The sequence below is a fragment of the Grammomys surdaster genome, unplaced genomic scaffold (assembly GCF_004785775.1).
Source record: "Grammomys surdaster isolate TR1022 unplaced genomic scaffold, NIH_TR_1.0 372, whole genome shotgun sequence".
In the NCBI taxonomy this organism is placed as follows: Eukaryota; Metazoa; Chordata; class Mammalia; order Rodentia; family Muridae; genus Grammomys; species Grammomys surdaster.
The window spans coordinates 4,519,944-4,534,456 of NW_021604791.1; the positions used below are offsets into that span (position 1 = coordinate 4,519,944).

Here is a 14,513-nt window from a genome sequence, read left to right on the forward strand (position 1 = left end):
ATTTAAAACCAAACAAAAGGAAAACCATTGGAGATCTGACAAGTATTCGGTATTTTCAAATTAAAATTAAATTTTAATTTTACATTATAATTAAATTTTTTACATGAAAATTTCAATTGTTTTACATTAGTGATATTCATTCAATATCATTTTTAAAATTGCTTTACAATACAAATGTTTTACTTTTATCATTTTTAATTAGACTATAATTATATCCTTTTTCTTTATTCACTTCCTTTCTTTCTTCCCTTCCAAGGTTCCCTCCCTCCAATTTCCTCCACATAACCACTCAATTTCTTGAGTAGTTTCACACATACTATAGAAAGCCTATGAATCAAATTACTAATATTAGTATAAAAATACCTTCAACAGTTTTAAGATAATTTCAAATATTTTAAATGTTTAGATTTTATATATCTGTTAAGAAATTTTCCTCATTCTATAGGCTGCCAAAGTGATGGTGTCCTTTACTATACAGAAGGGTTTGTTGTTGTTGTTGTTGTTGTTGTTGTTGTTATTTTATGGTACTTCATTGTTGGTTTTAATTGCTACAAAAATCAGGAAAATCCTTTTCTGTGTCAGTGAGTTTAAGTTTGTAATTTTCTTTCTTTTTTATTTAGAATATCAGCTCTTATGTTGCGATCCCTGTTTTATTTGGAGTTGTATATAATGCAGAGTGAAAAATCAAGTTTGAGATTCACCCTTTGCTATTTAACTGTTCAATTTAACCAACATCATTTATTTGTGTTATTAAAACATAATGGAACTCTCTGAGATGCATTCTAGTCTTCATTTTCCAGAATTAAAGGATTTTTGGTATTATATTTTTAAAAGTAATGTTTGAAATGAGACCTTTTAAATACTGTATTATTAAAGAGTTGCTCAAGTACTCTTTCAGTTGCTGTATCCAACAATAAAATGGTTATCCACAGTTGGCAATGTATACTACTACAAGATATAATTCACTTTATAAGAGTACAGAAGATGAGTTTATTCTGAAAATTGATAACATTATTTTACTCAGTTCCTCAGCAGAAATATTTTACTCTTGTACTGAACACCAATCAAATACTTAAATTACTTTGGCAGTTCGACCAAGGATGAACCAGTAATTTCAAACTTCCATATAGACATGAGGTTAGAGATACATAGTTTTGGGCCATTTAATAGCATAACAACATCCCTTTTCACTTAAATATCTGTATCAGGATTTATGGGGCCTCTATGGTAGTCCAATTCCTATGTGATATCCGATGTTCTTGTGGAAACAGAAAATAATCAAATATCAACCAGCCCTTAATTAATTATCATACATTAATTTTGTATAAAACAAAGAAAATAAATATATAAAATATATTTTATTGGATATGTTATTTATTTACATTTCAGATGTTATCCCCTTTCCCCATCCCATCCCTCCTCCTCCTTGTTGCTATTATACCATTTTAATTTCATGCAAGTTTTAAGGTCAGTTTTAGGTTGAGGAACTAACAATACAATAGATGCAAATAGTCAAGGAATAAGAAAGACAATAAAAATCAATATTCAAAGAATAAGCAAGGCAGTAAACAGAGTCCTGTGATCACTCCCATGATCACTATTTCTAAGGGCTTATCAGGATGACCAAAATACTTAGCTTACTTCCCTGTCCTAGCCCAAAGTAATTTTCATGCCTGAATCATACTTCTTTGTTCTACCCTAAGATTTAGATTCCTGCCTGAAATTACTTCTTTGTTCTAGCCTAGGATTTAGATTTCTGCCTGAAATTATTTCTTTGTTCTAGCCTAATGGCAGATTCCTGCCTGTAGCCCATTTCCTTGTCCTTGGCAATGTCAAATTCCTTCCAAGCAGCCCATTTCCTTATCTTTGGCCAATGTTAGATTCCTGCCAGGCAGTCCCAAAAGCTCTCCACATTTCCCCCTTTTTTATTGCATAAGCAAGACTTAGCTTATCTTAAGTCATTCTGACAGAAATGCATTTCCTTGCCTGTCATAGAATATGCATTATCAAAAGGAATGCATTTATGTCTTAGGTTGGTAAGACTCTGCAGAATCTTACCTGTCCTTAGCTAAGGAGCCATCTTGAGTGTCATGCCAAATATTAATGGAGTTGTGTTACTTCTAAAATTTCCAATGATAGTCTTTAAAATTAGAAAAATGTTTAAAGACACTTGTAGGGTATATGGCATAATTCTAACAACTCTCTGGATGCTTTAACTTTGCATGATGAGATTATGAATTTAAAGAATGCTACTGTGCTGAGCTATGATGCTGCAGATAACCTGTATTTCCATTTTGGTCAAGCTTCAAGAATGGAATATGTAGCTTAATCATTTATAAAATACTTTTAAGGTAAACAGAAAAGCAGATAAAATAATATATGACAATTTCAACTTCACAAGTTCAATTTTTAAGTATAGCTAAGTAAATTATTGTTACATCTTTTTGTAATATCTATAAAACAAAAGAAGAGACAAGGAGGAGGAAGAGGAAGAGAAGGAGGAGAGAAGGAGGAAGAGGAGGAAGAGGAGGAAGAGGAAGAGGAGGAGAAGGAGGCCAAACCCAAAAGTTTCAAGTTTATTTATTATTCTCCCTTTCCCTACCTGATGTCTGTTTTTCTCAGTACTGAAATGGAAAATTACAAAGGCCTTAATGTTATCATTACAGGTATTGTGCCCAACAAGAGGTCATTGATAGTGTCTCAACTCTCACAGGCATCTTTTTTTTTTTTTTGATAAATTGATTACAAGAAAATCTGAAATTTTCACCTCTAGGTGATGATCCTGCCTTTAAGAGCCTGAGCACCTTCTTGCACTCAGTATTTGCAGTTTTGAAAGCCAAAGATTCAATAAGTGCTTTCCGAGCTAATGGATCGATACCTCTCTATTATATCTGAACTCGATGTTTGTGAAAACTCAGCCAATGTTTCTTTTGGACCTTGTATGAGCCGAGTAAATGGTTCAAGTCATTGTTCTGTTTCCTCAACCTTGACCAAAGTCTTTAAGACTGCCATGCAGCATAATGCCAAGGATACTTTGTCATAAATGATATGAAACTGTACCTCAGCATACGGACCTTCACCTAGTAGCCATCTTGAAAAATACTGATACCTCTAGCCTACTTCTCTGTTCTATCTCCCTAGCCTCTTATCATCATGAACTCCATTGTAACTGCAAACTAGTTTCTAATATTGCTCTCATCATACTTCACAGTTGGGGGATTATCCTATATTAGATTACCCAAGAATTCAATATCTACTTCAAGAATATTAAATTCATGTCATAGTTATGCTTTGTTTAATTTGTTTTCAAATCTACTATATCTATAGGTTGCCACCCTTATTCTTCAAAATTGTGCAGGTGTCCAAAATTTGCTATCATTTGTTATAACCTAACTGGATAAGGTAAACTTGGTTTTCGAACAACAGGTTCTGGCCTTATTTCCTGTCTCTATCTAAGTATTTTCCTCAGTTTTCTTTTACACTTTTTTTCTAATTTTTCTTCAATAGTCTCCAGTTTTCATTTTTTCTTGTTTCTTCATTAGTTTAGTATCATCCTCATTTTTTTTATTTTAAATTTTTCTAATTTTCCTTCTAAACTTTATCCCCAATTTTCAGCTTTCTCATTTTCTTGTATCTCTAAAGCCCTTTTTAAAGAAGACATAGAAAGCCATCATGATTACCAAAATAAAGATGACCAGCATAATTGATAAGTTCAAAAGTTCTGTGTTACTAGGTCTTTCATCTTTATGTGTTTATTTTCTTTAAATTTATCAACTTCAAATTATATCTATGAATTTACATATACAGTCTCTTTCCCTTTTTAGCATAAAAGCATGATTTTTAAACTTTCCTTTTTTTTTTTTTTTTTTACCTGATGAGAAGTTTGGGTGTAATATTTTTTACCTGGTCAGTAATTTGGCTTCTTTGGACATCTTCTGTGAGTCTCTGTCTTTTCTCAGTCTCTAGTTTATTTTCTTGTGCTGTGATTAGCCCTGACCAAATCTTTCAGATTAAAGACACTTCTGCCTAGGTATCTGTAGGTTGTGTCAGGCGAGTCCCATACTCGGGGTTTAAGCAGGAACTAGGTCTCTCTGGACCACTCCCTGTAACAGATGTCTCAAGTTATTCTCCTGTTGCCCTTGGGAAGCAGCCAATGCTCTGGGAAAGCCCAAGAGCTGAAGTGCAGTCTCTCCTACAGGGCAGTTGCTAGGAAAGCCACCTCCTAATGGCTGCTAATCCAGTAAACATGGTTTGGGCAAGACAAGGTTCTTGCTAGAGAGCCTGGCCTATGCCTCCACCTGTGAGAGCCGGATTCTGATTGATTCAGAGGTATTTTTCTCTCGTGGGTGCCAGCAGGCAACTTCTCTCATCAGCGGTGTGAGTGCAGTGATAACTTGGATGCTATTGCTGGGCTGTTCATTTGCATCTGTTGGTCCCGGAGACACTCCAGACCGACTCAAGGGCCTCATTCAAGTTCTCAGTAGGTCAACAGTGCCTCTTAGGAAGGAAGCCTAGCTCTGAGGAGTACTTGTTATCCACCTTCACTCAGGACTTATCTAATAACTGAATCTACTGTCTAAGCTTGGACTTTTGTAAATTCTTGCCCAACGTTGATGTTTGTGGAAACTTAAAAGTGGTAGATTTGTTTGTTTGTTTGTTTGTTTTTTCCTAACCCAGCTAGCTCCCCAAAAATGGGGTAGAGACTATTAGATTTATTCAACAAACTTTAAAGCATAGTAACTGAGAAGATATTACTTTGTAGTCCTCCAACCTAACCTATCAACCTCCCAGACAAGATTCATGAGATACTTGCATTTTAGTGTAGATCTTGCTCTCCCTAGTCTATGTTTGTTCTCATGCTAGCTCCTGGTTCCTCAGCTCATGAGAAGCCTCTCTTCTCTCTTTCCTGCCCCTGCCTGGGATCAGATGTCTAGCCCTGTTATCTCCTCTGCCCAGTCATTAGCTAATCAGCTTTTTATTAACCAATCAGAAATAATGGTAGAGCAATGTTTACATAACTTTGAGACAGGAGATTCTTAGAATAAACGTTACAATGACATGTCTAGATTGCAACGAGGTATGGAGCCACAGAAATCAGCATTTGAATAAAGATGTCTCATCTGAGTAGAACTGTTTAATTGCTTCTCCCCCTTGGCAGCTTTCATGCTTTTCTGGACCTATGTTTGCTAGATCATAGGAGAGAGATTTTAGGCTCAAATGTAGCTCAAATCATCTGAGTCCTCTGTCCTAAGTGTGTGATATCTTTCCTAATAGTTCATCCTCAATCCTGGAGAAGCAATCAACAATTGAAAATGTACATTGCTTTGAGAGTTTTGACTATAGTGATCTACCATTTGAAGTTTCCTTGTAGAGGCCTTTCACTTCCTTTGTTAGGTTTATTCAAAAATATTTCATTACCTCTGATGCTATTATAAATGGATTGATTATCTTCACACAGTGTGTTTTTATTGGTGTATAAAAACTACTGCATTTTGTAAGTTGATTTTCTGCCCTGTTACTTTGCTGAAGCCTCCGGTTATTTATAGAAGTTTTTTGGTAGATTTTTTTTGATAGCTTATGTGTAACAAATTTCATATTATCTATTTTTTAATATCAACTACCTGAATAACATCTTACCATCTTTTTTTAATATCAATCATCAGAAAAATATCTTTGATTCTATATTTTCTTTAAAATAATTTTGAATAGCTTTTACTATAGCTTTAGTGATTTATCACTGAATTCTTAGAAACCACTTAATCTATAATTGTGTAAACATAAGACACTATGGCAGACACAGACCTTTGAAAATTGTAATTTTTAACTGAAGAACGTGAGAAGGAATTATAGGGTCAGAATGAACCCACTGCTGTAGATTTCTATCTCTTTGTTGTAAATTTCTATCTCTATCTTGCCTGGAGATCATGTAGAGAGAAAAAATTTTGATTTTAGTTCACAATGTACAAGTTTATGATTTAATTGCCTGCACTGAAAACTTCAGTAATATCTTACCTTGGTATGTCATATCTTCTATCAGAGCAACATGTACAATTACATATTTGAAAGGTTTTGAATGTATGTCTCATGAGTTTAATTTTAAGGACTCATTTCTTAAATCTCAATACTTAATAAACAAAGTATATGCTTACCCAACTATAGACTAAATTGTTTCTAAAAATTCAGTAATAAATCAGTAAAACTGTAATGAAAGCTATGCTAATAATAAAGAAAAGTCAGATTTTGAAAAAATAGAATTATATTCTATCCTTATTATGTTATTATTTAATGAATTATATTTCCTAATAAAAGTCTATATATTTCTAACTTTAATTTTATAATTTACATACCAATGTATGTATATAATTTTCTTATATTGATTTTTTCTAATATAATGTAATGGTTATAAAACCATTCTTTTGACTTCAATTAACTCTTTATTGTAATAGATTTTTTCTAACTATGTATTTTTATCTGTGTCTCCCTTCCTTCCTTGTGTATTTTACACTTTATTTTCTGGTTTTGTTTTGTTTTGTTTGTTTTTTTTTCGAGACAGGATTTCTCTGCATAGCCCTGGCTGTCCTGGAACTCACTCTGTAGTCCAGGCTGGCCTTGAACTCAGAAATCAGCCTGCCTCTGCCTCACAAGTGCTGGGATTAAAGGTGTGTGCCACAACCGCCCGGCTATTTTACACTTAATTTTCATGATCACTTGCTATAATGTTTCTGTATCAGTAGAATTCACATAAAATACTTCTTCTATTATAACCTATAATAAAATTCATCATTTCTCCTTCTACACTCTTTTTTTATTTCTGTTTTGCTTTTATTGAAACTGGTTTTTTTTTTTCATTTGATATATTTTGATTGTGTTTTCCCCTCCTCCTGCCCCTCTGGTTCCTCTCAATTTCTCATTCAAACTGAATCTATCTATTTCTGTCTCTTGAGAAACAAACAAGCTTCCATGGGATAATAATAAAATTAAATAAATAAAACAAAAACAATCACATCATAATAGGACAAAACAAACAAACACACAAAAAAGAGTCCAAGAAACAGCACAGGAAACATACATAGATAAAGAAATACTTGCTTTTGCACACTTAGGAATCCCATAAAAACATAAAACCAGAAGATATAATGCATATGTAAAAGAGGTGTTAGAATAAAAATAAGTTAAAATCAAATGTAAAAATAAAAAGTAAAAATTAAAACAAAGGGAAAAAGAAAAAGTAAAAACCCAATTGTTAAATTTACAAGGCAAAAAACCTGCCAAAGAAGGTGTTGAGTTCATTTTCTGTTGGCCATCTTCTACTAGGCATGTAGCCTACTCTTCAGAGTAGTTTGTTTTCCCAAAGAGACTCCCTTGGCGAGAACTAAAACTTCATTTGTAAGTGGTTATCAATTGGAGACAATTTCATAAAAACTAGGATATCATCTGTTGCAGACTCATGTAGGCCTTATATATGCTGCTGTAGTCTGTGAATTTGCATGTGCATCAATCCTGTTATGTTTAGAAGGCCACCTCCATTCTCTCAGGCACTGATATTCTTTCTGTCTCCACTTCTGTGAGGTTTATTGAGTCCTGAAGAAAGGGCATAATGGAGATATGCCATTTCATGCCTGAGTGTTTATATTCTCATATTCTATACCTATTGTTTGGCTATGAGTTTCTGTACTTATTCTCATCTGTTCAGAAGGAAGCTTCTTGGATGATGGTTGAATAAATCAGAGATCAATGAGTATAACACAATTAATTAATTTTATTTATAATAAAATTAATTAGTTTTATTGCTATTTTTCTTTAATAGAATGGTAGTATTTGATTTTCCTCTAGGTTCCTCGTATATCTAATCTAAGGTTCTTGGTCAACCAAGAAGCATCAAGTATGTGTTGTATCTCATGGAGTCAGATTTAAGCCAAATGAGTTATTAGTTGAATACTCTCACCATCTTTTGTACCACCATTGGATGAGAATATCTTGCTATTGGGACAGCTGAAGGGTTTGTAGATGAGTTGGTGTTCATGTTTCTTCTTTAGTAGAATCCAGAGTTGCTTTTTCTATCAAGAACATTAAAATTGAAGGCTATAGGAAGGCTATAGGAAGGCATCATCTTGATTTCCCTATTTTCAATGAATTGGTAGGTGTTGTCTTTAGCAATATGTTCTTGCTATCTGTTGTGGAGAGCAACCAATAGATTTGTTGATATTTTGGGTTGTTTAGAGGATTCTATGATACCATATTGGCCAACAATTCAATCATATGTAACCATCTTCAGGTACTGTAAGCTTCATTTGACTATTAGAGGTATCTAGTTGGTTATATAACTCCCGAATCCCTCACAACTTTGGTAATTTAATCATAGTGCTTTCATATATTTATACATTTTAAGAAGCTTCTACTGCATTAATTTTCCATACTATCCTTCAAATTGACATTATTTTTACCTCTCTGACACTGTATTCACTTGCTCATGCTTCACCTCTGCTTGATCCTTACATTAAAGTCCTCTCCCATCCATCCATAACTATCTATCCTATTTCTTTTTCCTAGAAATATCTATCTGTTATTTCGAATCCAGTAATCTTTAACTTTCATAATGATATGATTCTTTAATATAATTCCTCATGTTGTGGTGGCTTCCAACCATGAAATTATTATCATTGCTACTTTATAGCTATAGTTTTACTACTATTACGTATCATAACATGAATATTTCTGGAGATAGAATGGGTCATGATGCACATGTTGAAAGCCACTACTCTTATCCCTTCTATAGTTAACCTCTGTAATTCTGCTAATTTTAACTTAACCATCATTGACTTAACAGTTAATATTCACATAGAAGTGAATTCATATTGTATTTATCTTTTCTCCTCACTCAGTATGATATTTTTCTAGTTCTATAAATTTACCTGTAAAATATGAATTCAATTTTTAGCATCTGGATAAAATTCCATTGTATAAATGAATCATATTTTCTTTATCCATTCATCCGTTGAGAGACATCTGGGTTGTTTGCAATCTGTAGCTTTTATGAATACAACAATAATGAAGATGATTGAACAAGTGTCTTTGTGGTCCAAAGGACAGCACTTGAAAAATAGTGGCAGCTTAGAGAATGGGAAAATGATTTTTATCACTTGTAATCCAGTAAAGGGTTTGTTTTAAACATATATAAATAACTCAAAAACTGGATATCAGCATAAAAAATAGCAATTCAATAATGGGATACACATCTAAACAGAGGATTCTCAAAAGAATACATTAAAAAAGTGAAAAACATTCAAGGAAGTAATCAACATCTTTAATCATCAGAGGAATGGATATCAAAATTGTTCTTACTCTCCTCAGAACCTAAATCAATACAAATAACAGCTTTGGAGTTAGAGAATACTCATTCATTGCTTTTGAGAATACAAATTGTTGCATCCAATATGGAAATCAATGTGGTGGTTCCTCAGGAGAAAGGGAATCAATGTATCTCAAGATCCAGGTATGCCACTCTTGGGCATATACTCAAAGGATGTTTCACCCTACCATGGAAACATTTTTTGTTTTTGTTGATTTTAATAAGACCCAAAACATACTTTCAACCTACACATAACACTACAGCTAATTGATGAGAACTTCAAAAATTTCCATGGATATTGCATATTTATATATCAAGCAAACAAACAAATACATATAGCAAATAATTTGAAATTTCAAACACTGACTAAAAATCAAAACAAGGCTATCATAATTTGCTTTGTTTTATTATAAAGCCAATAACTCTTTGGTAAGCAATGTTGTACATAATATGATTTATTTTTAAAAGTTTTTATATAACAGTTTCAAACAATGTGATTGTAACAATATCCTTTATATTTACTCTTCATCTTTTCCAACCTACACATGCACAGCTCTCCACCCCCACCAATTTGTGGCTAAAGTTTTCTCAAATATTATTGTTTCCTTCAAATGTTTTTGTGTGTCTGTGTGTCTGTGAGTATGTGTGTGTTTGTGTGTGTGTGTGAACAAATATTTAAATTCAACCTTGCTAGGGCTGCTTAGTATTGAAGATAGAGTGACTCATGATTCATATATTGAAAATAACTACTCTTATTCCTCTTTCTATAGCTAGCCTCTATAATGCTGCTAATTGTAAATTATCACTGACTTAACAGCTAATATTCATAGAGAAGTGAATTTGAACATATTTGTCTTCATTTTAAATATATTTAAACATAAACACAAAGTTTGTATTTGGTATCTAGATTAGTTTTGAGTACTTTATACTGAGAATCATTTAGGGGCTTATTTCTGGAGACTAATTTTCCTCTTCCTATACATTTATTTATGTTAAACACTTTGATATAACAGATAGTAATATTTTAATGGGTGTAACTGGTTTCGTTGTCAATTCTGGAGGACTGAATCCTGGCAAATATAATCCAAACTAGTTTAGTCATAACCAGTTAGGAATATTTTGGGATATTAATATATAATTTTCACTAAAAATAGTAGATCAAGGTGATAAGAAGAGTTTTGATTACTATATTATATAAATCTAAAAATGAAACAAAAGTGTATTTGATTTAGACTCACTAAATATGGTGGGTATGCTTTACTTAAATAAAGAATACTGTGTGCAGTTTTTAAGTGGCAAAGATGATTAGTTCAACTCTAAAGGAAGGAGAGATTTCTAGACAAAGAAGCTGACTCGGGGGTTGGTGATAGACAGAAGATTAGAGCATGAAACACCAAGATTATGTCCAAATTTAAAATATTTGCCAAAGACAAGACAAAACAGTACAATATTGAGGGTAGAGAACACAAAATTAGTTCAGATACTAAGAATGGATAATTTTTAAAAAATGAATTAAGTAAACTCTTCCTTAAAATGGATTTAATTAACTAAATAAGTAAAATATTGTCAGGGTGTTACAGATATCCCACAGGATAAATAGAGTCAGGTAAGTGAACTCTGTGCTCTGATACAGCAAATATTCTCTTTCTACAGTGTACATTCGTTTCTTCCTTCCTCAACTCTCATTTGCTAAAGCTTGAGTACTATATTTGTTGAATCTTTGCTATCCTTTCTTTGCAAATTCCCTTGGAAAATAATTACAAGCTGAATGCTAGTTTGAAATATATTATTGAAAACATATTCCTCTAAATTATACCACTCAATAGTAGAAGGTATTTGCAGGATATTGCAAAAATTCATAAAATTCTCGAGGAAATTACCAGGGAAATAAAAGGAAACACAAGTATTAATACCCAAGCATTATGTTTACGAACCAAATGTGTAGGTACTCAGAACTTACCATGAGTTTGTAAAAGGTACTTTTTAAGGGTAAAACAAAGACAATGAAAAAAAAGTTGATGAATTTTTTGGGTTGCTGTTTGTGTGTATTTGAAGATGACATTCTGAATTCGAGGTGGCTGTCTGGGCTTCATGTTTAGCAACAAACATATAGGATGACTACACTTCATACCCTGTGGTGACAATATGATGCATATGACAAGCTATCTACATTAAGAAATACAAAGGCACTTCTAATTCTCAGTGAAGTCAAACAAACAAAGTAGCAGAAAAAAATGAAAATAATAGTTTAAGACTGGTAGTACAATATTGGGAAGAAGAAACAACAAAGAACTGCTAAAAAAAATTGACCCCTTCCCATCTACAAAACTGCAACGAACTACAAAATTAAATGGAATCTACCAAAGAGAAAAATAGCCCAAGGACAATGAAGAGAACACTAACCAATAACCACTAAGGGTGTACTATAGATTTTCATTCACCTATAATGTGTAATTTAAACAGCCACCTTCAGATTTTATCAAGGATAACTAATGTGAGCTCATTCTTCTTTACAAAAAATATTATGGTTATGTACAGCATACTTATTTCCAAAGTATAAACTACAGATAGTACAGATAGATAGATGATAGATAGATAGATAGATAGATAGATAGATAGATAGATAGATAGATCAATAGATAAAGATGATAGTTATATGACAGATGTAGAGAATGAGAGAGACAGAAGCAATAAGAAAGGTAGAGACAGAAAATGAGATTGTTTAGATCCCAGTATTAACTGCATCAGAAGTTTGGCATCAGAAGTTTGTTTATTTATGGTGTTTTGATTTAATTGAGTTAAATTTCTTTAAATTTCTCCAGAATGGTTTTGAAATAATTAAAAAATAACTTCTGTGGACTATATAAAAGACTGAAATTAAAACTTAAGTAACTATATCTATAAAACCACATATAAATACACATTATCAGACATATTCTCAATGACAAATCCCTGAATAATTGAACAAACATTATAGTGGTTTAGAGGGACTCTCAAGTTCCTCGCAAAATAGCAGCTGAGAAAGAAAAGCATAAATATAATAACAGGTGATGGAGCCACTGTCGCCACGCCCAGGCCACGCTGCTGCTGCTTGCCCGTCGCACCCCATTGCACACTAGTGGACTCTAAAGATTCAAAGTCCAAGATGCCAACCCTCAAAGACCACCTGACTGTGAATCTTCTTAAGGAAGAACAGATCCCCCAGAACAAGATTACAGTTGTTGGAGTCGGGGCTGTTGGCATGGCTTTTGCCATCAGTATATTAATGAAGGACTTGGCCAATGAGCTTGCCTTTGTTAACGTCATGGAAGACAAGCTAAAGGAAGTTATGATGGATCTCCAGGATGACAGCCTTTTCCTTAAGACACCAAAAATTGTCTCAAGCAAAGACTATTGTGTGACTGCAAACTCTAAGCTGGTCATTATCACACCGGAGGCCCATCAGCAAGAGGGAGAGAACCAACTCAACTTGGTCCAGGGAAACATGAACAACTTCAAGTTCATCATTCCCAGCATTATGAAGTACAGCCCACACTGCAAGCTACATATTGTCTCAAATCTCGTGGATATCTTAACCTACCTGGATTGGAAAATCAATGGCTTTCACAAAAGCTGAGTTATTGGAAGTTGTTGCAATCTGGATTCAGCTCAGTTCTGTTACCTGATGGAAGAAAGACTGGGAATTCACCTGCTGAGCTGTCACAAGTGGGTCCTGGGAGAGCATGGCAACTCCAGTGTACCTGTGTGGAGTGATCTGAATGTTGCCAGCATCTCCCTGAAGTGTCAGAACCCAGAACTGGGCACTGATGCAGATAAGGAGCAGTGGAAGGATATTCACAAGCATATGGTTGACAGTGCATATGAGGTGATCAAGCTGAAAGGTTACACATCCTGGGCCATTGGCCTCTCTGTGGCAGACTTGGCTGAGAGCATAATGAAGAACCTTAGGCGGGTACATCCCATTCCCACCATGATTAAGGGTCTCTATGGAATCAAAGATGATGTCTTCCTCAATGTCCCGTGTATACTGGAACAAAATGGAGCCTTGGATGTTGTGAAGGTGACACTGACTCTTGAGAAAGAGGCCCACCTGAAGAAGAGTGAAGATACTCTCTGAGGAATCCAGAAGGGGCTGCAGTTCTAAAGTCTTCCCAGTATCCTAGCACTTCAATGTCCAGGCTGCAGCAGGGTTCTATGGAGAAAACACACTCGTCATCTGAACTGTGCTTAGTACAATTGTGTTGAGGTAGTCTGGGGAAAAAAAAACTCAGTTCTCACTGCTCTACCCTGCTGATAAGTGGTACTTGCGTAGTGGTAGCCTGGTTAGTATGACAGTCCCACTGTCTCCAAGATGCACTGCCAACTGTGTGCAGGCTTTGATTATCTTGTGAGCCTTCTGTGCTGCTGCACTGTGAACCTTACCAAACATGCCTAAGCCAATGAGTTCCCAGTTAGTTATAACCCGGCTCCAGTGTGTAAGTCCATTATCCATATCTTGTGCCTAAAAGTTACACAAGACACTTTATGTATTACATGTATCTGTAGTGTATATTGCAATATTCTGTGAAATGTAAGATCTGCATATGGATGCTGGAACTAACCACTCATGTGTCATGACAATGAAAACACCAAATAAACCTTGAACAGTAAAAAAATAATAATAACATAATCAAAATTATAAGGAATACCATTAATTGATCAAACATTTCCCTCTAGGCTTAGATTTTACAAAACCTACTTCAATAAGGGTTCTCAAACGAATTGACCTCCCTTTTTAGCCAACCGTCCAAATGTAGAGGAGAAAAGATGTTAAATAGGACAATGAGGATGTAGACCAATTTAAAAGTAGTTCTTTGATTTGGGGTATTTCCAATTTTCATTGTCAGAATACCACAAGTTCAGTTCAGTAGTGTCAGGATATCAACAGCGCAGCTCCAAATGTGTCACTAAGCATGAAATAGCAGCAGCAGTGGCACAAGCCAGCGGAAAACACCAGGACTCTGCCTCATAAGTGTGAATCAGCAGAAGTGACCAGAACCAGCATGAATGCCAGGAGGACTTCTCTGCCATACCTCTCTCAACGAAGTGAAGATCACCAAAGACGTGAGACCAAGGAAGCTTCTCAGGGGTAGTAATGCAAGTGCACTGTTTGTCCTATTTATTC

The 14,513-nt window shown here is 34.3% G+C and overlaps 1 pseudogene; it reads left to right on the forward strand.

Moving 5' to 3' along the window:
* Positions 1 to 8,319: 8,319 nt before the first annotated feature.
* LOC114632274 lies at positions 8,320 to 13,493 on the forward strand (annotated as a pseudogene).
* The last annotated feature ends 1,020 nt before the right edge of the window (positions 13,494 to 14,513 follow it).